The following is a 25,864-nucleotide window of genomic DNA, read 5'->3' on the forward strand; positions in this document are numbered from 1 at the left end:
CACACACACACACACACACACACACACACACACTTAAAAGAGGGGGCCATTAAAGGAAAAACATTCTTTGGGGTGTCCCTTCTCTGTCACAGTGTCCCATCAAAGGTGGTGAGCACTGGAGCCCCATGGCATGGTTCTGGGACCAAAGCAAACCAGCTGTGCAGACTGTTGGCACAATTGTGTTTATACTTTCTTAATAGATGTTAACACAGGGTTCTTTCTGCACCTGATGACTGAGGGGCTGAGTAGATAGATATGAATATAAAATTGTTGGTTAATTGATTCACTGGATTCCAACTATTAGAAGTATCCCATATATAAATAGAGCTATTCATGTGAGAAGCACAGTGCCCACCCTGGTTACCTCTGGAGTTTGTCTAGGACACCCTAAGACAAATGCACATGCTGTATTTATATTGTTCTCCTTGTTACAGGAACCATACTCTTTTTTCTTCTCCACTGTGAATTACTTTATTGTTAAAAATGTCTAATAGAAAAAAAATTAAAAGACAATATAATAAAAAAGATTACACTCATAAAAGTAACAAAATTATAAAATGCTAGTACTAAAGCGAGAAATAATATGTAAATATTATATCTCTAGAACTACAAAACTTAGCTGGAGAATATTAAAGAAGGGACCAAAAAAAATGAAGTTATTTACCACATATTTGGTTAAAAAGACTCAATTTTTCACACACAGACTGAGGGCTTGAGAGGGGAGGGGGTGGGGGAATGGGATAGGCTGGTGATGGGTAGTAAGGAGGGCACGTATTGCATGGTGCACTGGGTGTTATACGCAACTAATGAATCATGGAACTTTACATCAAAAACCAGGGATGTACTGTATGGTGACTAACATACTATAATAAAATATTATTATAATGAAAAAAATATTATTAAAAAAAGGCTCAATTTTTCATGAGGTCATTTCTTCCAGAATTAGTTTATAGATTTACTGCAATTCCAATTAAAATTGCATCAGTAATTATCATGACCTTGACAAGCTGATTCTAGAATTCATACAGAAAAGGAAATGCACAAAAATATTCAGAATAATTTTCAAATCATACATAATGAATGTGGACTTGACCTAACCATTGCAAAAACAATGCTGGGATAATTGGCTTCTGTTTTGTTAAAGTCCTACTCAACGCCACTCATAAAAACAAATCCAAGTTGCACTAAATAGCTAAATGTAAAAACAAACGAAACAAATCCATATCTATCTCTAAACAAAAACATAAAACAAAACCAAAAAAGTAGTAAATAGAAAAGTGGGAATCATTGGGAATAAAGAAAGCTTTCTTAAGAAAATACACAATACAATTGTTATAAAGAAAAATTAATACATTTGACAGCATCAAAATTAATGTTTTATCTATACCTAAAATCAGCATAAAATATCCTAGAGAGAAAATCCTCGTGAATGTATCACAAAATGTTAATGTTGGGCTGTAGAATGAAATTCTACAAATTCTTGTGATCATCTTAACTATCCTTTTAATAAAGTTTAATAAAGATACTTATAGACAATTCAAAGAAAAGAAGTGGGAAACAAATGGATCTACCAAATGAGAGTGTCTGTATGGGTCGGTGTATAGTTATTCTAAGAAAGAACAGGGAGTAGTTTTAAAGAATGTGGTAGATATTTATACACCAATGTGGACAAGTTCTCTAAGATAAATAGTTTAATTAAAAGACAATGGAAAATAGTAAGACAACGGTTATAATATCAATTACCAAAACGAAACCAACCAAAAAAAATGCAAATGAACAAACCTCAAAATTCCTAAAAAGAATATGTGCAAATATATAGAAAAATGAATATATAGAAAAATGTCTAGGAGAACATTCAACAAATTGGTTACAGTAATGTATTCCTAGTCTTTCCATTTATAATTTCACAAACCTAAAATCATTACTGTTTTAAGCTCCTGAATATGATGAGTGGATGCGGCTGTCAGCCACCTGCTTCTGTTTTCTCACCTGTTCCAGGAGGATATCGCACTCTGTCCTCATCAGGGAAGTATTGTGAGAAGCCGCTCAAAAGAAACTTCTCGGGAGGCAGTCCCCATGATCATCAGACCAGACACTTCAGAGCCTGTGAGTGCTTCATTTGCTTGCTAGGAGTGAGAAATAAAAGTGTCACCTCCCCAGGTTGGAGCAGCTTGCTACAATGCTCACCTTATTACCAACCCCATAGGCTCATTGTTTGTACTTCCAGACCATCTTGTTTGCCAAAAAAAAAAAAAAAAAAAAAAAAAAAAGGAGATTCACAGGACCTTATCCTCATAGGCAAATGGGTATGTTCCCAGCAGGAACAGGCTTCAAGTGGAGTGAACAGCTTCCCACAAACAAGAGTTATTCTTTCTACTATTCCCAAACCCATGAGAATATAAACAGCAAATGTGACTTAACCTACTGAACTCATAGAAAATAAAACACCTCCTCCAATGTCAGGAATAAAGCCATCACCAGGCTCCTGACTACATTAATAAATAAAAGATATCCATGTACTTTGGCCCAAATTGAATGAAGACATTCCTCCGGATTCTAATGATGCATATACTTCATGAATGTGGAAAACTTGCTTTTTCTTTCCAGTAAGCTCCCATCAAGAAACACAAAGGAGTACAAACAACTCAGGGAAAAAATCATTTGCCTTCCTAGAGCACTGCAGAATTTACCAAGCATTTGTCACACACCCTTGTCTTTGAAACTGAAATGTCCCTGAGAGGTGGAAAGCTTTAGAAGAAGAAACTATGATTTACAAACCTGTGGAGATTTGCCCAAAGGCACAAACCTTGGAAGCACCAAATCAGGAACTCAAACCCTGGCATGGGACTTCCTTACCTTCCAGGGCCCCTCCCGTTGCACAGGCACTGTCCCTTACTTGCTTCTTTTGGATGTCTGGGAGGATGCACTGGAAACATAAAGAAGAGGAGAAATAGAGCCTGGGCCTGTCTCCTCTGTGCCTAGCATGTGCTATACACACTAGAGGTTGCCAGACAGCATGGCACCCCTGCCTGCAGCTGGGGCTGAGACCTGCTGTGGCCAGAGCTGGGATGACCTGCTCACATGCCCTCTGCCATGCTGTGCCCCGGGAGTGACATCTGGCACCCATCAGATGCCACCCCAGGCACCAGGGCCTCTTTGCTTTTTCTGGCCCCATGGAAGTCTGCTTAGCATACTGTAGTGATTAATGCCCGCAGGGGGAAACCCCCCACTAATGAGGGCTCAGAGTCAGTGCCCCCCACCTTGTCCCTTGATGCGACAATCCTAAGGTGTATTCTTTTTTTTTTTAATGATTTTTTAAAATTATATTATGTTAATCACCATACAGTACATCCCCGGATTCCGATGTAAACTTCGATGCTTCATTAGTTGCGTATAACACCCAGTGCACCATGCAAATACGTGCCCTCCTTACTACCCATCACCAGCCTATCCCATTCCCCCACCTCCCTCCCCTCTGAAGTCTTCAGTTTGCTTCTCATAGTCCATAGTCTCTCATGTTTCATTCCCCCTTCTGATTACCCCCCCTTTCTTTATCCCTTTCTTCCCCTACCGATCATCCTAGTTCTTATGTTCCATAGATGAGAGAAATCATATGATAATTGTCTTTCTCTGCTTGACTTATTTCACTTAGCATTATCTCCTCCAGTGCCGTCCATGTTGCAGCAAATGTTGAGAATTCGTTCTTTCTGATAGCTGAGTAATATTCCATTGTATATATGGACCACAGCTTCTTAATCCAGTCATCTGTTGAAGGGCATCTTGGCTCCTTCCACGATTTAGCTATTGTGGACAATGCAGCTATGAACATTGGGGTGCATATGGCCCTTCTCTTCACTACGTCTGTATCCTAAGGTGTATTCTGTATGCTCCTTAGTAGGCCCTGGTGGAAGTGATCCCTGAGGCCCATCACTGCAACTGTTCTTTAAATCATCCTTTATTTTGGCTAGTGTCCTTTCTCTATCTCCCTCCAGCTGCTTGCCATCGTCTTCCAAATACATGATCAAGCTCGTCACCGACTATCATTGCTGCTGCATTGTTACTACTGTAAGTAATCGTTGAGAAGTTGTTGGACGCCAGGTTCTACACTGAGTGCTTTATGTACCTTTTCTCATTTTACTTTCAGAAAATGCCTGCACTGTTGTAAGGTCATAGGTATTTATTTTCCTGCTCTGGAATCAGCAACTAGGTCCTAAAGAAGAGTCCATCAGATACCCAACATCCTAAAGAGAATTTGGGTGACTGACTTAGCTAATCCAGAGCTTTTAAAGATGGGCTTTAGCTGACTCTGCTATGGGCAACCATTGCCAGCCTTCTTCTTCTTCTTTTTTTTTTTTATTATATTATGTTAGTCACCATACAGTACATCCCTAGTTTTTGATGTAAAGTTCCATGATTCATTAGTTGTGTATAACACCCAGTGCACCATGCAATACGTGCCCTCCTTACTACCATCACCGGCCTATCCCTTCCCTCACCCCTCCTCCCCTCCAAAGCCCTCAGTTTGTTTCTCAGAGTCCACAGTCTCTCATGCTTCATTCCCCCTTCTAATTACTCTCTCTTTCTTTATCCATTTCTTCTCCTACCGATCTTCCTAGTTCTTATGTTCCGTAGATGAGAGAAACCATATAATTGTCTTTATCTGTGTGACTTATTTCACTTAGCATTATCTCCTCCAGTGCCGTCCATGTTGCAGCAAATGTTGAGAACTCGTTCTTTTTGATAGCTGAGTAATATTCCATTGTATATACGGACCACAACTTCTTCATCCAGTCATCTGTTGAAGGGCATCTCGGCTCCTTCCACGATTTAGCTATTGTGGACAGTGCTGCTATGAACATTGGGGTGCATATGGCCCTTCTCTTCACTACGTCTGTATCTTTGGGGTAAATACCCAGTAGTGCAATGGCTGGACCATAGGGTAGCTCAATTTTTAACTTTTTAAGGGACCTCCACACTGCTTTCCAGAGTGGCTGTACCAACTTGCATTCCCACCAACAATGTAGGAGGGATCCCCTTTCTCCACATCCTCTCCATCAATTGCTGTTTCTTGCCTTGTCAATTTTTGCCATTCTAACTGGCGTACGGTGGTATCTTAGTGTGGTTTTGATTTGAATTTCCCTGATGCATTGCCTGCCTTCTTACGGCCCTGGAAGTGAGTTCAGAGGGGAGGGAAGTGTGGGGTCAGGCTTCTCATCCCCTGTGAGGTTCAGGGCCAGTTGGGGCATTTTCTCCCTGCCCCACCTCGCTCTGCGGCATCCAGGTGGCATCATCACAAGAGAGCCTCTCTTTGTGAGCCTCTACAGAGTGAGGCACCTATATGAGTGGGAAAGGGAACACTGGCAACTAGAGGCAGGGCTGAGTGAGGCAGCAGTCAGGCACCCTGAGCTGCAGCCAGTTGTCATCAGCTGTGAAGGCAAGGGTGAAGTGAGGGGCTTCCTGGGGAGAGAGCCAGGCTGTGGCCAGCCAGCAACACTGCAGCCAGGGGCAGGAGCACCAGGTGGAGGGCATGGAGGTGGAGAACCCTGATATGGTGTAATGAGTTGTCATTCTTGCCTCGGGTCTCCATGATGAAATCGTCTCCTATTTGCTGGCACATGGTACTCCTTTCATTAGAATCTTTAAACTATGCAATATGTGTGTTTTAAATTCAATTCTCTATTGTCATCTATTTTACAATTAAGTTTTAAAAGGAAATTTAAAAGCAAAAGAATCCTCCTGAAACTAATATTGCACTATATGTTAATTAGCTGGAGTTTAAATAAAAACTTGGGGGGGTTAAAGAGTCTTTGGTGCTGTCCTTATGGTTTTTTTTTTAAAAGATTTTATTTATTTATCTGACAGAGAGAGCAAGAGAGAGAGAACACAAGTAGGGGGAACGACAGGCAGAGGGAGGGGGAGAAAGAGACTCCCCACTGAGCAGGAAGCCCAATGAGGGGCTTGATCCCAGGACCCTGGGATCATGACCTGAACTGAAGGCAGAGGCTTAACCAACTGAGCCACCCAGGCACCCTATTCCTTATGTTTTTTAAAAGCTGTCCTGGGTAACTTACCTCTGCTCAGCCTCCTGCTCTGTTCTCTACCTTCCCTTTGTTCCTCCTTTTCCCCTCCTATTGCTCCTTTCCCTCTCCTTTCTCTCCTCTTCTCCTCCCCATCATCTCTCTCATGCCCACTTGGGTGTTTCTGGAGCACTGGTCGTCAGCCTCATGCTGCTAGCCCTGTCTGAGATTGGGCTTGAAGTCCGGGGCATGTGCTCAGCTAGACAAGAAAGGAACATTTTATTTCCATATGACATCAGTCCTACATGTCCATCATCCAGACCTCACTGCAGGTATGGCTTGGGGTTGTGCTCAGGACAGAATTGAGGCATTTGAGGGTTTCTTGGCCATAATGCCACCACATCCATGATGACTAAAGAGTTGGAACAATAGAGAACAATGAAGGACAGTCAGTTACAGGATTTTTTTTTATGTTCATTTAGCCAGCATATAGTACATCATCAGGTTTTGTTGTAGCGTTCAATAATTCATTAGTTGTGTCTAACACCCAGTGCTCATCCCAACATGTGCCCTCCTTAATACCCAACACCCTATTGACTGAAGAGTCAGGACAACAGAGAACAATGAAGGATAGTGGGTTACAGGATTCTTGATGTCCAGTCCACAATGTAAGCTTGTCCTCTTGCTCCTGTCTGGCCCTTCATGGGCCACCATCCTGCCATGGATGCTGCACCAGGAATTTGCCATCTAAATGCCTGGATGGCAAAGGTGAAGCTTCTGGAAAGACAAAAGATGCCTCTATTCCATGGCTATCTCTGTATCCAGGCTTTTCATGATTGACCCAAGAGCCCTGTCCTTTCAGGGGTGTTTGTACTTTACCAACAGCCAGGAACATAGCCAACCACCCAGCTGTGAGGGTATATATAATCCTGCAAGGCCAGGGGGCTACTGCTAAGTACAGGAAGAGAGGAGAGGTGAAAGGGGAGGTGAATGGCTCTGTTTCCCCTTTTTTCAGGAGCACATGCTTTCATGTTGGAGGCCATCCACTAAGGACAATGCTGGGATGGACGTACCAGTCACTGTAACACATGTTACAAGGAAGCCTGAGGACCCAGATGGTCAGGCAGCTTGCAGCCTTTGCTGAGTCACCCTGAGAAAGATCGCCAGGCAGCAGGTTCCTGGAGAACCATACTGTGGTCTATTTAAAACACAAAGCAAAACAAACAATTCCTCAAGCAGGATTGTGCCTGTGTGGCTCAACTGTCATGTCTTTCAATGCCTTCAAAGTCCCAGTAAGAAGGAAAACTTATTAACAGTACACACCTAGTTCTGGGTGTCAGAAACAGAAGTGGATATGACTTTGCCCTGCCCTCTGCCTGGACCTCACCTGCTGAGGCAAACCTGACCAAAATATTGTCACAGCCAACGATTCCTTCCTCCTCTTGGGTGGTAGGCCCTATGTTAGTGCTTTGTTCCTAACAAAGCTTCTAGAAGAGAAATTGTTGGCTAACTTTGAACTAGGAGAGGTCCAACAAATGCAGGAGCAGTTTTGGAGGAGCTGGGGTAGTTGTAATACCAATGGAGAGCATCTGATTGTTCTGTTATCCCTGGTAATAAATGTCAAAGCAGGCATTTCTGTTAGGTAGATAGTCGTTTCTATTTTCCAAGTACAAGGTGGTTCAGGAAAGTTAGGACCACTGGAGTCAGCCAGCTTGTAAGAGGCAGAGGTAGGACCACGTGAACCAGAGTTCCCTGGTTGGTCCTAATTTGCTGTTAGGCTTATGAGGTCAAAGAGGGTGTGTAGGTGACTGAGACACTGAGGTGGTTCAGGAGACCACAGGAGCAGGGCTGGAAGAACAAAATGCCCTTGTGAATGAAAGATGGTCTGATGCCAGAACAGTCTTCAGGAGAAAATGGAGCATCCTTACAATGTTTTCAAGATGAGTTCTTAGTGGGCAACAGTGTAAAAACAAAAACAACAGGCATGGACTGTGGCCCAGAGACCCCCCTCCTTCCCATGTTTCTCCAGTTGGAATGGGACAATTTCCCAAGTGGGGCTTTCAGGAGGAATGGAGTCAACCAGCAAACCCAGTGCTTGATCCCCATCGTGCCTTCCTGTAGGGCTCACCCCTGTTAGCTGAGGCAGCGCAGTCGGGCTGTTTCTGAGAGAGGTCTGCACAGCTGGAGCCACCGTGGGAGTGGGTCTCCAACGAGGCAGGGTCGGGGTCACCAGTGGAGTGGGGTCCAGTCATCTCCAGGTACTGGTGGGGTTTCCTGGAATCCTGGGGGGCCTGGCCAGCCATGAGTTTGGGATGCCCATGGAGCAGTTTGGTGCTTCCACAAATGTCCCCTTGAGCCTGTCTATTTGGAGACACTGTGCACACCCATGTTTCTGACCCACCCACCACACTGGTGTTCTGGTGCCCCATGGGAATGAGCACAGTGACCTAGTTAGTGGATAGGAAGAAAGCAGTGAGAGTGTGGGACTGATAAGGGAACGTGCCTGCATCTGTCAAGCCCACTGCCCCACTGCTGCTGAGAATCACTCACTGGGTCAGTGTTCAGCTCAGGATTTGCAAAGCCACTGGAGACTCGGCTTGATAAAGCCATGGTTTACAGGGTGGTCCTTTATCTTCATATCTACTCCACATTTTACAGTTCAACAGGAAAGATGACCCGAGAAACCTCTGGTTCTGCCCGCAATAAGTACAAGAGAGAGGTAGAAACATGGCACCATGCAGCAGGGTGAGGCCTGGTGCCCCAGGGCCAGAAAAGGTTATCTGAGGAAAAGATGCTGGAGTCAGAGTTACCTGGGCAGGGATACTCTTGCACACAGGGAGACCAAGCTGTGGTTCTCCCTTCTAGGTGCCTCAACAGAGGATCCACAGATCTGCAGGGTGTCTCTGGGCAAAAGCTAAGAACATACTGTGACACAGAATGAATCACATAGACCCAGGCTTAATTCTCACTTGCAAAGAACTCTGTCCTCTGTTGATAGTCTTATACTCCTGGACATTCTCACACATGCTGCCAGGTGGTACTGGGTTCTGTATCCTCGCTGTCTTCTTTGTTAATACATTTTCAATAATTTTGGCATTTTTTATATTTGCTATTTTTTTTTCTGATTGTGTTGTGATGTTATTTCCAATGTCCAAAGTGACTTGCTAGTTGTGCACTGAGGTGGAAAATGCTGAGTTAGTTGAAGCCTTGAGAGTGGCTGGTGAATAGGCACCTGTGGCCAGTACCAGCAGCAGAAGGGCTGGGTATGGGAATGTGTCTAATGAATGACCATAATCACAGGGCTCATGATTGTTTCAGATGCTTTACAAATATTAATTATCCCCCAAACTCTATGGGGTGGGTAATATTACTGTCCCTCTTTTATAGATGAGGAAATTAAGGCACAAGGTTAAGTAATTTTTCCAAGGTCTCTCAGCTCAGAAGTGGTAGATCTGGGATTTGAAGCAAGGCAGCATGTCCCCAGTCCAAGCTGCCTCCCGAGGGGTACAAAAACACAGTAAGAAGAGCTGTTTGAGGGGAGCACGATCATGGATGTCTGAGAGGATTTTATTGGACAGGCATTACTTCTGTCTTCATGACTTTCTGGCAAAGAGGGACACAAAGCTGACAAGCTTATTGGGTCAGATTTTTTTTTCTTAAAATGATTATTAATAATTATAAGGTAAAACTGCATTCTTGCAAAAAATTCAAATAATACCAGGAAAACTAGTCGGGGGTGGACACACCTAATCCCCATTCTTCCCCCGGACAAACACTGTTCATCTTCCTCAGGATTAACTTCCAGACCTTCTTTGGATGTAATAATTAGTAACTTGCTGTAGTTTCTTTTCAGCTCAATCCCACTGTGGCTGTTTTGCAGGGATTTTTTTGTAGTTTCTTCTTTTTTTTCCCTCCTCATTTCTAAGGAGATGATTAGAAGAAAAAAGGGCAACTGCAGGTAAGCCATCTAGATTCTAGGTGTCCCTTTTCTTGGTGTCACAGACAGTGGCATTTATTTATATCAAGCATGAGTCTCCAGGTCCAGCTCAAAATAAGGCTTTTTAGTGCAAGGTAGCAGAGAGAGGAGAACAGAACAATGCACTTATCATTCAAATCTCTACTCTTTAGAGTGATCAATCAATCAATCATTCAATCAGTCAACAAAAGTGCACATCTCACTGAAGATGCATTAAAACCATCATAAAATTTATGACTAATGAGAAAACAGCTAATTGCAAAATTCTATTATCAAATAGCTCTGCTGCATATCACATGACATTGGTGGTCTAGAATGAGGAAGAGAAAATGCAAACACACATGCATTTTGGCAAGTATTCTATATTGCTGTGAATAGTCAATCAGCTTTTGCTTATGGGACATGCATATTCGGGATAGAGTTACTTGGCACATTTTGCTCCATTTGTCACTCAAAACACACTGAAATAGAAGAAGAGAATTATCTGTGAGCTCTATCGTCCACTGGAAGCTGCACATCTCAGGATTGGTTCTCAGGGTTTCCAGCTACTTGGGGAGAAGCAAAGGCATAGCCAGAAAAACGAATGAGGTTCTGTGAGGATGGCCAACCACAGACCGACTTATTCACAAAGCATGCTGGTTGTCAACAGTTAAGACTTAATCTGGATTCTGGATTAAAGGAATAGTGGAAAATAAGTGCAATATTCCACCTCCATCATGAGAACCTATCTTTTCAGAGTGTCGTGTGAAAAAACGAGCAGCCAGCCAGCTCCTGGTTTGTCCTCAAATCCATCCTCACTTCCCTGCTCTGTCCTGCAGAAAACTACATTTCTCATGCTCCTCTGATTACCAGCTACTGGGCCAGTTTGGATGATAGGCGGTGCCCGTGGGAGGGTGGTGGGATAAGAGGAAAGGAGAGAAACCAGGATATTTCTCATTCTTTCTCTCTGATTCCTATGTGATCCTTGGTGGTGGCTTCATACCTCAAGAATTTCTAGATCATGCTGTCACCCTCTCCATTAGAAGGCAGATGCACCATGGCTCTGGCTTCTACCAGCATCCTGGCATCTGTGCTCTGGTCACATCACCAGCTCTTTGTGTCTCTCAATCCCATGTGTGATAATGATTTCCTTGTGTGGCCGATCTTTGGGATTCTTCACTATCCAGCACCTGGCTTCTCATCGTTACCATATTCATGTAAACAAATTCCTCCACTGCAATATTCAGGGGAGTTTCTCTTTTCATGGCAGCCCCTGACTGACACAAACAATGGCGACACATCTCTGGTTTTTACTCTAAAGTAGGTTATCTTCAAAGATAATGTTCTTACATGGGTTTTTGAGATGATGAAGGTGAAAAACATTTCTTCACAGCACATAATGCCAGTAAGAGTGATCTTATTTTTTCAAGTGCCTTGCTTCTGTGGTGTCACTCCAGTTATATATTCAATTTCCTGAGTAGCTGAAAACCAATGCTTTATAGCTGAATTATGCAGAATTTTAGTATTAAGGAGAAGGATTTCTTAAGGAGACTGCATGGCTTAAACACCAAGATTTTAATTCTTTCCCACCATCAGAAAATCTCTTCCTTTACTGAAGAAATAAATTGATATATAAAAACATTGCAAGAGATCATGAGGAAATACTTCCCCAGGCTAAGTATGATCAATGAGTAGATTAGAATGCATTTGCTGACCTCTTCCAAAGTGAAACATTCATGTGTCCACCTTTAAATGTGAAATGCTTTTTACCTTTTGAGTCTACCTGAGCACTCAACTTAGACTTAGTACAGAAGCTTTCTAAATTTCTGGTCCATATTTTTGCTGAAAGATTAGCACTTGTGGCAGAACCAGACATTTTCAATTGTCTAGAAATGTCTTCTAATTTAATAAAAGTAATGAGTAACAATTTAATTTGGGATTTGATCTTTGACTCAAATTATCCATCATTAAACTGGATATTTATGCCTTGGTTAAATAATGCAAATAATACCATTTTGCTTAGGTGCAACAATGGTTTTTATTGATCATAAACTAATATTCTTTATTTTTAAAAATCATGACAAATCTGTAAAGCGTATGTATTTATTTAGCTTAATTTGGTGCTCCCCTGGGTTCTAGATATGTTTTCAATGATATGTGTTGAGAAATTTTTAAGAAATTGAAACTTTTATTTCACCCAAGCAACATGGAATAATAGAAGTTGAGAGGAACCAAGAGGCTGGGAAAAGAGAGAGAGCCAGAGCCTCAATCCTTCCCAAGGACTTGGGCCTTTAGCAGGTGGATGCTGGAAATTATGCTAGATTTGTTTTGAAAGACCCCATTGGCTGTAGTATAAAGGTTCAACTGGAAGAGGATAAGAGTAGAATAAGAGAGAAGATGGGAGATACATCAGTCAATATCCCAATAGGAAGGATCCCATTGGCCAAACCCAACTGGAAGCCAGCATGCAAAAGATGGCACAGGTTGGCCTCCTGAGAATGAGGACATGGAGAAGGTGGAGTGTATCTAAAGGTTCAAACAGAAGATCTCTGCACAGAAGACCACAGATCTGGCCTTGGAGCAAAAGAACTTGAGGGATATGGAGGGTAAACAGCAAGAGTAAGGCAAGGGCAAGGAGGGAAGTGTAGGTTAACTTCCAAGTTTCTGGCTGGCTGCATGGATAGACAGTGACACCATTCATTGAGACTGGAAATACCTACTAATGCCAGGAGATTCTTAAATATTCTTTACATTATTCTCAGAAAAAAATTGAAGTAGGTATTATTTTCCTCATTTTACAGATGGGGAAACTGAAGTTGATAAATTAACTTACAAGAGTCAAACAGCTAAAGAATGATGGAATCAACATTATGACTCATTTACTGTAGAATCCCAAAGCAATGTTTTTAATCACCTTTAATCACCTTGTTTTCCTCCCTGGCTATGTTAGTGGGAAAAGAATGGGCTAATATTTTGGTTAAAACATAAGGCTCCATGAAAGCCCCAAGTTGGAGGATCCATTTGAGCCTTCAGTAGCAGTGGTTAAGATTGAATACAATGGGGAGAGAAGGCCCAGAGGGTGGATGACTTCAGTGCAGGGGCTGACAACCTTGCTCAGTGTGGAATTACTCTTCATTAAACAGCTCACCACAGTCAGAGTTGTGGGATTTCCCCCCTTGTGAGAATCTGGAATTAGATGCTGAGAAACCAGGCTTCAAAATTTTACCAGTTTCTAGAACTTTCTAGAATGTGTTCTGGTCTCTGTGACCATCTTGGTTGAAGACCCCCATTGGCCTTGATTGTTCCATGATAAAGCCCAAGTGAGTTGAACTGGTTTTCAGCCACTCTGGGATATATTCCCAACCTGCCTTCCCAGTGTTAATTTCCATCATTCCCTTTGTTCCATGACACTCCTCATCACACCAACTGTGGCTTTTCTTGCACCTTGCACATTCTCTTACCTCCAAGCTTCAATTTTCCAACCCCTCACTTCACTTAGCTCTTCCCTCTGGAATGCTTCTCTTCCCACTCCCAAGTTTACATCCTGCTGACAAGTCTTCCCTTAGTCTCCCAGCTGAATTTATTTCCTTCTGATTCACTGAAAGCTCTATTGTTTGGAAGAGTGGTGTGTTGGCAAACGTCTGACAATCAGCTCTCCAGATAGGAGGGAGGTAGAACAGCTGATTTGTAGTATTTGCCAATTTCTGTGGTATAAGTACTTTACCATGGCCAGTTTCAAGCTACCAGCAGTTTAATAATGGGCTTACAGAATTTCTGAAAATTTAGTAGTTGGCTCTTACTAAACTTCAGCACATCACTTCCTGAGACTCACCCCTAGAGATTTAATTCCTGTGGGGTTGGCTGGCATGGGGCTCTCCAGGTGGTTCCAGTATGCAGTCATGGCGAGAACCTCTGCATTTAGCAGTCTAGACTGTGTATTAACATCCCTGGGAACTTAAGATCTTTCCAGTCCCATGAACACTCCCAGAGATTCTGATTTAACTGATCTCAGGGGCCTGAGTCTGGATATTTCCAGAGCTTCCAGGTGATGCTCAGCTATGCCCAGGTTAGAGAGTGAATGTCCCTGTAAATTCCCTTTACTTATGTTGTCAGTGCTTCTTTTCATTGTAGTTGGTTATACACAGGTCTCATCTTCCTTGTCAGATTATAAACACCTGAACCATGTGCCCCTGAGGGTTTCAGAAATGAAGTAAATATCACAATAAGAGTTTATTTTAAAATGAGTCACGTTGGATGCACAAAGCACCCTGTTTGGCATTTGCTGAATGCATGCAGTAGCAGAGATCTTTTTTTTTTCCCTTGGTCAAAATAGATATTTATTCATGTGTGTATATTTATTTATTTTCTTTTTTTTTTAAATTTTAATGTTTTTTTATTATGTTAGTCACCATACAGTACATCCCTGGTTTCTGATGCAAAGTTCGATGATTCATTAGTTGCATATAACACCCAGTGCACCATTCAATACGTGCCCTCCTTACTACCCATCACCAGTCTATCCCATTCCCCCACGGCCCCCTCCCCTCTGAAGCCCTCAGTTTGTTTCTCATAGCAGAGATCTTATCCACTTACCCACAGGGCCTTCATACAGAGCTCAGAAGATCTCTTGAGAAACTGACGCCAGCTCAGGAGCTCCCTGCAGAGACCTCCTTCCTGCTCTATGCTAATCCCCTACATTCCAGGCCTGCCTCTGCCCTGCAGCATTTACTGTCTTTGTCCACAATTTGGGAGTAAATGTCACCTGATTAAGCCTTCAGAATACAAGGCAGTCCTGCCTTCCATCTGTCAGCAATGAAGCTCATTCACACTGACTTCCCTGAACTTGAAATTCATCCCATGCTTTGCCCCCAGCTAAATCATCAAGTCCCAAGACAACTTCTCCAGGTAAGTCACTGGTTGTCAAAGCTCTGTTCCTCCCTAATGTGTGCAAACTCTGCCCAAAAGAACCTGGGCACAGTCTGAACCTGCACGCAACTCAGAGAAATGCAGTTCTGACCTTCAGGTGTGATTGGCTGGGGCCTTATGGGGGTCAGAATTGGAGCAAAAATGAAGGGTGGTATTCATTTTCCTGGGAACCTGACATGACAGAAATGGGGAATTGCTCAAGATAGTTGCAGCTGATACTGCAATTCCTTAATTGAAGAGCTTTAACTCTTGAGCAGTAATAATGTGTTCTCTGTTCTAGTCTATTCATTTTATTTATTAGCTGCTCTTCCCTCCACTACACTGTGGGGATGTTCCTCCCTTCAAGTTTCATAGTCCTTCGGATATGTTTAAAATCCGAATGGGGATAAGGAGGTTTCAGGCGCCCTGGTGAAAATCCACGTAACTTTTCCCCAGAGACACTTCTCAGAGGATCTGAAGGGAAGGGACCTGTGTCTATTGATCACCTGCTCCATGCTAAGTAGTACTATGCTTTAATTTCACTCGCTCAACAATGCTGTGAGTTAGATACAATTATCCCCATTTAACTGGAAAGAAAAGAAAGACTCATAAAATTAGCATAAGTGTCTGAACAGATTTGCACCCAGTTTTCTCTGGCTTTGGACCATCTATCAGTGGTTGACAAAAAATGGTGCCGGTGACCTGACCACCCAGAGCAGCAGTTTGTGGATTTCTCCAAGTGTGGCCCTTGAACACACATCAGAGCTGCCTGCCTTGTTGATATTATAAACTTGCAGACTTCTGAGCCCCATCCTGGCTTCATACCCATTCCTGGCTCAGGAATCTGTTTCTAACAAGCAGTCCCCTCCTTATTCTTTTCAGAACATTGAACTTTAAAACTACGGGCTTAGAGGGTATTTGTGAGAAAAATCTTCACTGAAAGTTACCAAAATTGAATAGATTTTGCAATGAGATTCATTTTGGGAGTTAAACCAAAGTGAATACATCCTCTGAGCTATTCAAAAAATCATGTTTGTTTAGAATTGAACTGAATGCAATTTCAAAAATCCAATCATGAACCACTAGTGTTATCTTGTGTCTGTTGCTATGAAATTCAATGAGCTTGGGAAATAGGAAGAATTAAAAGGGGTCCCAACTCTTCCCCCAGATCCTATAAGAAAGGAGGTACATAGAGTGATCTCTGCACCACAGAGTTGCTTCCAAAAATCCTGCAAGTGGAGGAGCTAGTGAAGGAGTGATATTGTTATTTCAGATGTTTGTCAGTTAACAGCTGAGGTTTGAGAATGTGCTCCATCAAACACGCCTTTGGTGCTGGGGACTCCCTTTGAAACCAAGAATCCCCTTTTGATTTTGAGATCAAGAGGCTAAATGTAACATATAGAAAATTCTGCTTAAAGGACAGATTGTGCAGTTCCATTTCCAAAAGCATTTGTGGATTACTAATGAAAACTCAAACACTGGGGCATCTAGGTGGCTCAGTCAGTTAAGCATCTGCCTTTAGCTCAGGTCATGATCCCAGGTCCTGGGATCAAGCCCCATGTTGGACTCCCTGGTCCCTCTCCTTCCAGCTCCTTCCTCTCTCTCAAATAAATAAATAAAATCTTTAAAAAAAAAAAAAAAGAAAACTCAAGCATCATGATGGAGCTCTCTCATAATAACTGTGTGCCACCAAAAGGTTACTGAGTGGGTTACCATCTGAAGACAGGTTAGAAATATGTTTGATGTCTTACTGAAGAATCTTTGTATGTGAAAGGCCAAGAGGGCCTTCCCCACCTCTGGAGCTGATTGGAAATGGAAATACTTTGATGGGAGAGTGGGGAAGGAGTCATCCAGGATAGCCCTCCCACTGATGCATTACCAAGAAGAGATATGGACTCTCTTTGGAATGATTTTACTAGGAATGTGACTGGAGAAGAGACATAAGGTTGTAGGAAAAAGTCTGTGAGCACCTGGGAAGATGGTAGAATAACATCTCAAGGACCATCTTCCCCATGCAGGGGAAGAATAAGGCATGGGAAAAGGGATGGGGGCTACATACAGGAGAAGCAGGTGCCCAGACAGTCTACATGACCCTGAGCAGACTTGCTGGCATCTCATATTCTCTATACATGAGTTCTTCATATTTTTGCTAGGGGCTTTGAAGATCCCACATTACTACATTTTATATAGCCAGAGACCTGGCTTCACCTGTAGTGGTGAGGAAAACCAAACCAGCTTTAAAGCAGTTTAGTTGAGGCAACAGCAAGGACCTGGAGATCAATAGGAAGGTCCCATACAAAGATGTGGCTGCTAAGTGGCAAATGATTACAACTTTTAGCCCAACTGATTCAAGTAAGGGTTTTGTTGTGTTATATGGTGTTTGAATTTGGGCAAGTGGATTAGTCCCATTGAGGTTTAAAATGTGGAGAGTAAAGAGTACTATTGGAAAGTTTCCCTTTCATGGGTTAATTGTAAGGCTTAAATTAAGTAATGCATGTAAACTACTTAGCATAGTGCCTGGAATGAAGTAACACTTTATAATCATTAAGGCTTGTGGGTGATGAAGCACATGATTGATGGATTCATAAGTGCCCTGCTCAGTTTCCCTGAATATAATAGACCCGAATGTGACATCTCTTGCCAATTGGCATGCCTTGCCAATACTCTTTGACAGAGGTGAACAAAAGAATACAGTCCCAAGGAGTGGGGAAAGACGGCATCTGGATGGGATGGGGAGAGATGTCCAGGTAGATGTACCTGGGGAAGTGGAATACCTGAGGAAGAGTTGGGGTGGAGAGCAGAGAAATGTCAACCTCGGATCCTGCTACAGATACAAGTGTCTCCTGGGAGTGACACCAATGAAATGTTCTACATTTTTAGATAAGAGAAGTAAGATTTCCCTCTGAGAGTCAATGAATAAAACCAGTACAAAATGAATGATGTTCAAAGACGAATACAACATCTATACAGAGATGACAAGATTAGCCCCATATCAGTGCAAAATTTGCCTTAAGATATTAATAAAAAGTTAAATAAGATGTGTTAATTAGTAGAGAGAGGAAAGGGTTGGTCAGCAGAAAATATTCAGTCAACACTGAATCTAGAGTCACAGAAGCAAATGTTGATAGTGTTTATCTATGAACAGCACAAGACCTGTAAGAGGACTCTGGGTTATTGACTCTGCTTAAATGATTTAACCTTTTCTTCTGATTTCATATCCCAAACAGCCTTCACATGTTGATTTTGTTCCCTTTTATCTATAAGAATAGAGTGGTCTAGAGATGTTAGGGCGAGCCATCTGGTCAAATGAGGAATACGTTTTTTTATTACATTTTCCCCAATAGTATCCTTATTTATATACATCTGTAACTTGTGAGGTTGGCAAATGTGGCTGTATTCTGGAGGGGAAGGTTAACACTCTAGTTGCTGATAAAATCATATTTCTGAGCATTAAAAGCAAATGGACATGAGGCTCAATGAAATGCCATTTGACAGACTTTTTGGCAGCTGGCTGGCTGGGGAAGGGAGATTCACCCTACTTTCATTCAAATCATAGGTCAAAATTGAGTCCCATCACAGATGCCTAAACTATGCTCTGGAACCATTACCAAAAATCCACAATAAGTGATTCTCACTCTGTTTTGTCTTGCAAAGTACAGATTCTTCTCTTCTGTGTGTTAACTAGACGATCACAAACGCTCTATCTTGCCCCAGCCCCACCCAAATGTTACAGCATCCGCAAGAAAACAGTAAGGCAATCTTGCTTAAGAAGAATAATAGAAAGCCCTCAGTCTGTAAATCACACAGAAATCTGGCAGAGCAGAGCAGAGCATATCCAAACCAAAAATGAAAACATAAATTACTCTGTAGGAGGTGGCATGTAACTATTACCATCCACCAGTGTCCTATGCTGTCAGATATAAATTTTTCTCAGTCCCACATAGCCACTACGTCATTCAGGCATTCATGCCAGTATCCAGGCCACCTCTGTGGCTCTTCAGCATCCAGGGGCAGCCATCCCAACCCTAGCAGATGGAGTTGCAGGAACCCAGAGCCCTGACATAGCTTATTCATCAGAGGAATCGGTGGGTCCTATCCATGGTGATGGAATGGGTGGCCCAGTTGGAGAGTAGCAAGATTAGCAATAAAAATGGGCCCAAGTATTTTTAAGAAATTACTTATGTAGGTGCCTGAAAATGTTTCCAAAACAAGGTACCTAAGAGTATTGTGTGATTCTTTCTTCTCCTGTTGCTTGTCTTGGCAAGGTGTACAGTCAGAACATCCAGGTTTAGGTAAAGCAGAGAATCAGCTCCAGGGAAAGCCAGAAGCTGGAAACAGCTAAAGATGTCCCCCACTTCTTGTTTCCCAAGAACTAGGACTACTCAGCTGTTGTGGTTTCTATTTTATGGAGCTTGGTAATCTTTTGAGACGCTTTACTTCAAGGATTTTTCTCCTCCTGAATGTAAGCAACCATTCAAGCATGCAGCAGGCTCGGCTTCTCTGCCTCAGAAAAGGAAGTCAGCACAGGCAGATTTCTTGGCTTTTGTGTCCACTCATTGAGGATTTCTCAAAGCTGGTAAAAGAAGTGGAGAGAGAGAAATTTTCTGGAGGTTTCAAGGTGTCTTGGAAGCAACAGGAAGGAGAAAGGAGTTCAGGGTCCTTGTAGCATGCTGGGGGAAGGGAGCCTGACCTCAGAGAGATGCATCTAGGAAAATAAAACAATAGCGGAACCTCACAGAAGATTCCTCTCTCCCCTTGTGGTAATGCATACTCCAGCTAGTCTTCAGGGTTAACTTGCTTTAAGCTTATGCACTCATTGGTTGCTGACCTAAGTCCCTTAGTCTGTAGCAGAATTTACTTACTTTCCTTGAGAATTACAGATCACTGGCCTTGACGGGTGAAGAACCAGACTTTCTCAGAAGATAAGGCCTGGCTGTATTTGAAAACAGCTGCTGCTGATGTCAGCAAGTCTGCTCAGGGTCATGTAAACATAGGAATCACCACCTGGGTACCTGCTTCTCCTGCATGTAGCCCCTGCCCCTTTTCCCATGCCTTCTTCTTCCCCTGGACAGGAAAGATGGTTCTTGAGATGTTAGTCCACGATCTTCCCAGATTGCCAGCTTCCTGAATAAAGCAACATTTCCTTTCCCAGCATGACTTGTCTTTTGAGTACTGATTTTTATTTTATTTTTATTTTTATTTTTTATATTTTATTATTATATTATGTTAGTCACCATACAGTACATCCCCGGATTCCGATGCAAAGTCCGATGCTTCATTAGTTGCGTATAACACCCAGTGCACCATGCAATACGTGCCCTCCTTACTACCCATCACCAGTCTATCCCATTCCCCCACCCCCTCCCCTCTGAAGTCTTCAGTTTGTTTCTCATAGTCCATAGTCTCTCATGTTTCATTCCCCCTTCTGATTACCCCCCTTTTCTTTATCCCTTTCTTCCCCTACCGATCCTCCTAGTTCTTATGTTCCATAGATGAGAGAAATCATATGATAATTGTCTTTCTCTGCTTGACTTATTTCACTTAGCATTATCTCCTCCAGTGCCGTCCATGTTGCAGCAAATGTTGAGAATTCGTTCTTTCTGATAGCTGAGTAATATTCCATTGTATATATGGACCACAGCTTCTTAATCCAGTCATCTGTTGAAGGGCATCTCGGCTCCTTCCACGATTTAGCTATTGTGGACAATGCAGCTATGAACATTGGGGTGCATATGGCCCTTCTCTTCACTACGTCTGTATCTTTGGGGTAAATACCCAGTAGTGCAATGGCTGGATCATAGGGTAGCAATTTTCAACTTTTTAAGGGACCTCCACACTGTTTTCCAGAGTGGCTGTACCAACTTGCATTCCCACCAACAATGTAGGAGGGATCCCCTTTCTCCACATCTTGAGTACTGATTTTTAAACAGCAAGCAGCCAAGCCTGAGCTCAGAACTGGTTCTCTGTGGAGTAACAGATAACAAAGACAGGGGAAGAGGACTAAAAGTGGAAACCTGAATAGGTAGGTAATCAATGCCCAAGAACCTCTCCCCACACACGAATCCTTTCCAGCCATTCATAACTCATGACCCTAGGAGCATGGCACATTCCTATTGACACTCCAAGATTAAATGAAGTACATTTCCTGCCAAAGCAATGAGGTGGGACCCTGGAGGTTACAGATGATTGATATCCCCCCCTTATCTAAACCTAAGAGTTTACATTTCTTAGGTCATGAAGAGAACACTTCTTTCTGGTTTCTTTCTCTGACAGGTGAGGAGGTATTGGGATGAATGCTGAGGGGGACTTACTGGATGCAGAGATGGGGTTCCTACTACAGAAAGTTACGAGGTATGTAGCCAGAGACCTAGAGAGATTTGGGTAACAGCACTGTACCAAAGTTTACCATAGATGGTTCAATGAAGAGACTTTAATGAAAGAATCATTTAGAGGTGAGGAGCCGGACCATGGCACAAAACCAGACATGGTGAAGGCACCTGGAGCCAGCAGCAGCAGGAGGATGTATTGTCCTTGGAGCCACATGCACAGAGGGTGAAGATAGTAAGATGTAAGCTGTGGAGAAGGGTCCTCTCATAGGAGCTCTTGTTGCAGATAACACAGTTTCTCCCAGAACAAGTTGCTAGAACAAAGAGGTATTAGGGAACAAATACCCAGATCCTCACTAGTCTTAACTTCCCACTTCCTTCTGGTGTTTTCTATTGGTGAGACATAATCAGAAACCCACCAGTCTGGTGACAACCTTCTGGTCCCCTGGTATCAGTGGGACAGAGGCTGGGGAATAAGTCTGGGGTAGGAAACAAAGCACAACAAAGGCAGGTGCTAAGGTCTAAAGCAAGGTATGCAGTCTAAGCCAAAATCTTCAGTTCCCATGGGTAGCTCAGGAAGAAAGGCACCAAACCACAGAACTAAAATAGTGTTCCGTGGAGCAGGAAAGCAGGTGGACAATAAGGGCATCTGGAGAATTTTGAGGATTTCAGAGAGCTATAATCCTAGATTGGGCTTGTTGGATGTCATTTTGCTTGTGCAGTGGAGTCAGTACATTTTCAGGGAGGTTGAACATTCAGTTTCTCTTGTGTTGCATTCAGAATAGTTGCATTTAAATCTGCTGAAGAGACCACTCATGACACATGGAGTCAAAGACCTGCGGCCCTTGTCTTTGTTCTCAGCTAAGCTGGGGATTGTCTCCTGCCCCCCATGGTCCAGATTAAAGAGAAAATTTTTTTTACATTTTTTTTAAATTGAGGTCTAATTCACATATTACCTTGTATTGTTTTCATGTGTACAATGTAATTACTATATATATATATATTGCAAAATGATCACCACAATAACTCCAGTTAACATCTGTCACCATACACAGTTGCAGAATTTTTTTGGATGTGATGAGAACTTTTAATATCTACTCCCTTAGCTCTCAGCTTTCTCTTCTGATAAGTAGGAATGGTACAACTAATCTCCAGAAAGTCTTTATAATGCAAATAAAATCTGGTCCAAAAGTTGTTCTAGCCAAAAAATTTTGTAATCTCTAAAGCAATTCAGTCACAACCAAAAAAGTTTAGTTCTGACCTGAATTTTATTACCCATGAAATACTAAATTTTACTGAAACAAGAAAGAGTGCAAGAGATTTAGCACAAGAGAGGAATAGAATGAGAGTGATACGGCCCCCAGCTGGAGGCATTCAGGATCCCTGCTCTGCTCCTTCATGTTCCAAGGAGCTGAGGGGCCAAGACGACATGCTATTTGGATCCCCTTCTCCACCACAATACACACACCTCTCCCATTATCTTTCCAGCAGGGTTTTTGCCCTTCTTATTCCAACACTAAGTATTCTAAGGGACTCAGGTGAATATGCAGGACTTCTTATCACCTAGACTCAGAAATCCCAGAACATCATGTCCACCCCATTCTATTGGTGAAGAAAGCTGCTAGGATCAGCTCAGATTCAAGTGGAAGGGATGAGGTCCCAATCTCGAAAGAGGAAAATATACTGGGAGGGGATAGCTTAATGGTCCACCCTAGAGACAAGCTACCAGTTCAGGGCTCCAGAATTTAGAGTTTAGAACCAGACAAGTCTGAATTCAACCCCAGGCTCCTTCACTTACCCTTGAGACTTGGGGCAACCTATACAGCTCCTGTAGAACTGTTTCATCATGTGTAAACTGAGAAAAATGATACTACATCTTTCAAAGGTTTGCTGACAGGACTTCTTGTCTGCTTAACTGCTTCATGTTGATGATATCTGGCCAGTGGGTTCATGTGCCAGATCCCGTGAGAGGAGAGAGGTTGCTTTACTGTTCCATAGAGTGAACCAGTTATGGTTGGAAATTTCATTGTTTATGAGTGTTAATTCCTCTGTGCCTTAGTTTTCTCAACTGTAAAATGCACATAATAATAAAATAAAATTATCTTCCCCAAGTTCACACTGCTAGTAAGTTATGAAGTTAAACTCAGGTCATAATGATAAGAGGAAAATGAAAGAGAAGGCATGATTTGGGGGCAGAAAATAGAGTATGAATAATTGGGTGAAAGAAAGATAGGAGAGTATGGGAAGAGATGAAGAAGGAGGCAAGCAAGTCTCAGAGAATGTTGGTGAACTGTATGTGTCACTGAGAGAGATGTGGGCACAGTTAAAAGACAGCTGAAAATCTCAGAGAAAAAGGTTACAAACCTGAAAGTGAGGTCACTGGATAGAAAGAGAAAGAAGGGGAGGAAATTTTAGAAAGAGTGCTAGAAAAGGCTGAGAGAGGCAGAGAATTGGGAAAAGTATTCATGATGCAGTGTTTCTGTAAAACAGATATTTGGCATGGGCTCCTTATGGAAGTGCATCCAATTGTAACTCCTATATTAGGTTAAAATTCATTCATTTACAAATGTTACAGTTTGGGGATGAATATCATTTCTTTGTAGGATTCAAGTAGTAAAGACCTGGGCTCTCCAGGAAATAATTAGGACAATAATAAAAATTTTAGAAAGGTCATGCACTAAGATTGACTCAGAATTGGAATGCTAATGTGGGATCAGATGGCGCCACAGTTGGGATGTGACTTCAGCCTCATCTGTTTATCTGTCTGCCTGTGAGGCAGCTGGCAGCACACAGGACTCTGAGCTCAGGGCACTCGCCTGAAGAGACACTAAGAGGAGCTGACAAACACAAGACTGAGTGTGTCTTCAGATTCTCAGAAAGATAGATATCTTTGCTGCTCAGGCAGAGAATTACCAACTCAAATACATATACCCACACATACATATATTCATTCTATGCCTTATGTCCAAATTATGGACTAAAAGTTATTAAGAAAGACAGGCTTAACAAAATTAAAACCTTTTTGCTCTGCAAAAGAATTCATTGAATGTATTAAAAAACAAGCTAAAGACTGAGAGAGCATATTTGAAAACCACATATCTGACAAAGATCTCATGTCTAGAAGATATGTAACCGTTTTAAAACTCAGTGGTAAAAAAAACACCAAACAATCCATTTGGAAAATGGGCAAGGGACACGAAGACACATTTCACCAGAGATCACATGGGTCAAATAAGCCTGTGAAGATGTGTTTAACATCATTAGCTATTAGGGAGAGGCAAATTAAAACCAGAGATATATCACTACTATGAGAAAACTAGAAAAACAAACAAACAAAACACTGTCAATACTAAATGCTGTTGGAGATATAGAGAAACTGGATCATTTGTCTATTGCTGGTGGGAATGCAAAGTGGTAAAACACTCTTAGTTTAGCAGTTTCTTAAATAAAAAAAAAATAGACATACACTAACTTTATTTGTAATAGCCCAAAACTGAAAATAACCAAAATACCCCAATAAATGATGGCTAAATAAACTGTGGTATACCCATACTGTGGGCTACAACTCAGCAATAAGAAGAAATGAATACTGATACACACAACATCTTGAATCAATCTTTAGAGAATTATACCGAATAATAAAAGCCAACATCGAAGTTTACATGCTGTGTAATTCCACTTATATAACATTCTCAAAATAACAAAATTATAGACATAGAAAATAGATGTGGTTGTCACGGGTTAGGGATGGTTTGGGGGTGGGTAGGCATGATTATAAAGGAATGACACAAGGGGAAATTTGTGGCGATGGAGTAGTTCTGTATCTTGATTGAGGTGGTGATTACACAAATCTACATACTAAATAAATAGCATAAAAGTAGCACACATTTTGTACCAATGTTGATTTTTCAGTTTTGATTTTGTACTATAATTATTTAGGTTGTAATCATGAGGGATAGCTGGGTCATGGGTACATGGGGCCTCTCCGTACTGTTTTTGCAACTTGTATAAATCTATAATTATTTCAAGTAGAATTTTTTTTTAAGATAAAGATAGTCAACTGAATATAAAAATGGGCAAAAGCCTTGAGAACATACCTCATAAAAGAATATTTGAGTGGCTAATGGGCATATGAAAAGATAAACTGCCACATTGATCATCAAGGATATGCACATACATATATATGTATATAATATATATAGTAAAAAATCATTTCATATATATTTGCATTTCTTTGATGAGTAACACAGCAGTATTTCAACCAGTTGTTGAAAAGGATGTGAAGCAAATTGAATTCTGACACATTCCTAATGTAAATTTAAATTTGTAAAAATAAATAAATAAAAAATAAATTTGTGCAACCACTTGAAAATGTGTTTGGGAATTCTACTAAAATAGAACATACACATAATCTATGACTGAGCATTTCTATTCCAGAATTTTTCCATATTTATATTAAAGACATACAAGAATGTCTATAGTAGCAATTTTGAAATAATAACAAATTGGAAACAACTCAAATGCCCATCAATACTAAGACTGATAATACAGTTCAGTGTATTTTTACAGTAGAATACTACATAACAATAATGAAACACATTACTATTACATGCAGCTATGTGAATGAATCTCACAAAATATTAGTGTAAAGGAACAGATAC

This window comes from Ailuropoda melanoleuca, chromosome 6 (genome assembly GCF_002007445.2).
Source record: "Ailuropoda melanoleuca isolate Jingjing chromosome 6, ASM200744v2, whole genome shotgun sequence".
Lineage (NCBI taxonomy): Eukaryota > Metazoa > Chordata > Mammalia > Carnivora > Ursidae > Ailuropoda > Ailuropoda melanoleuca.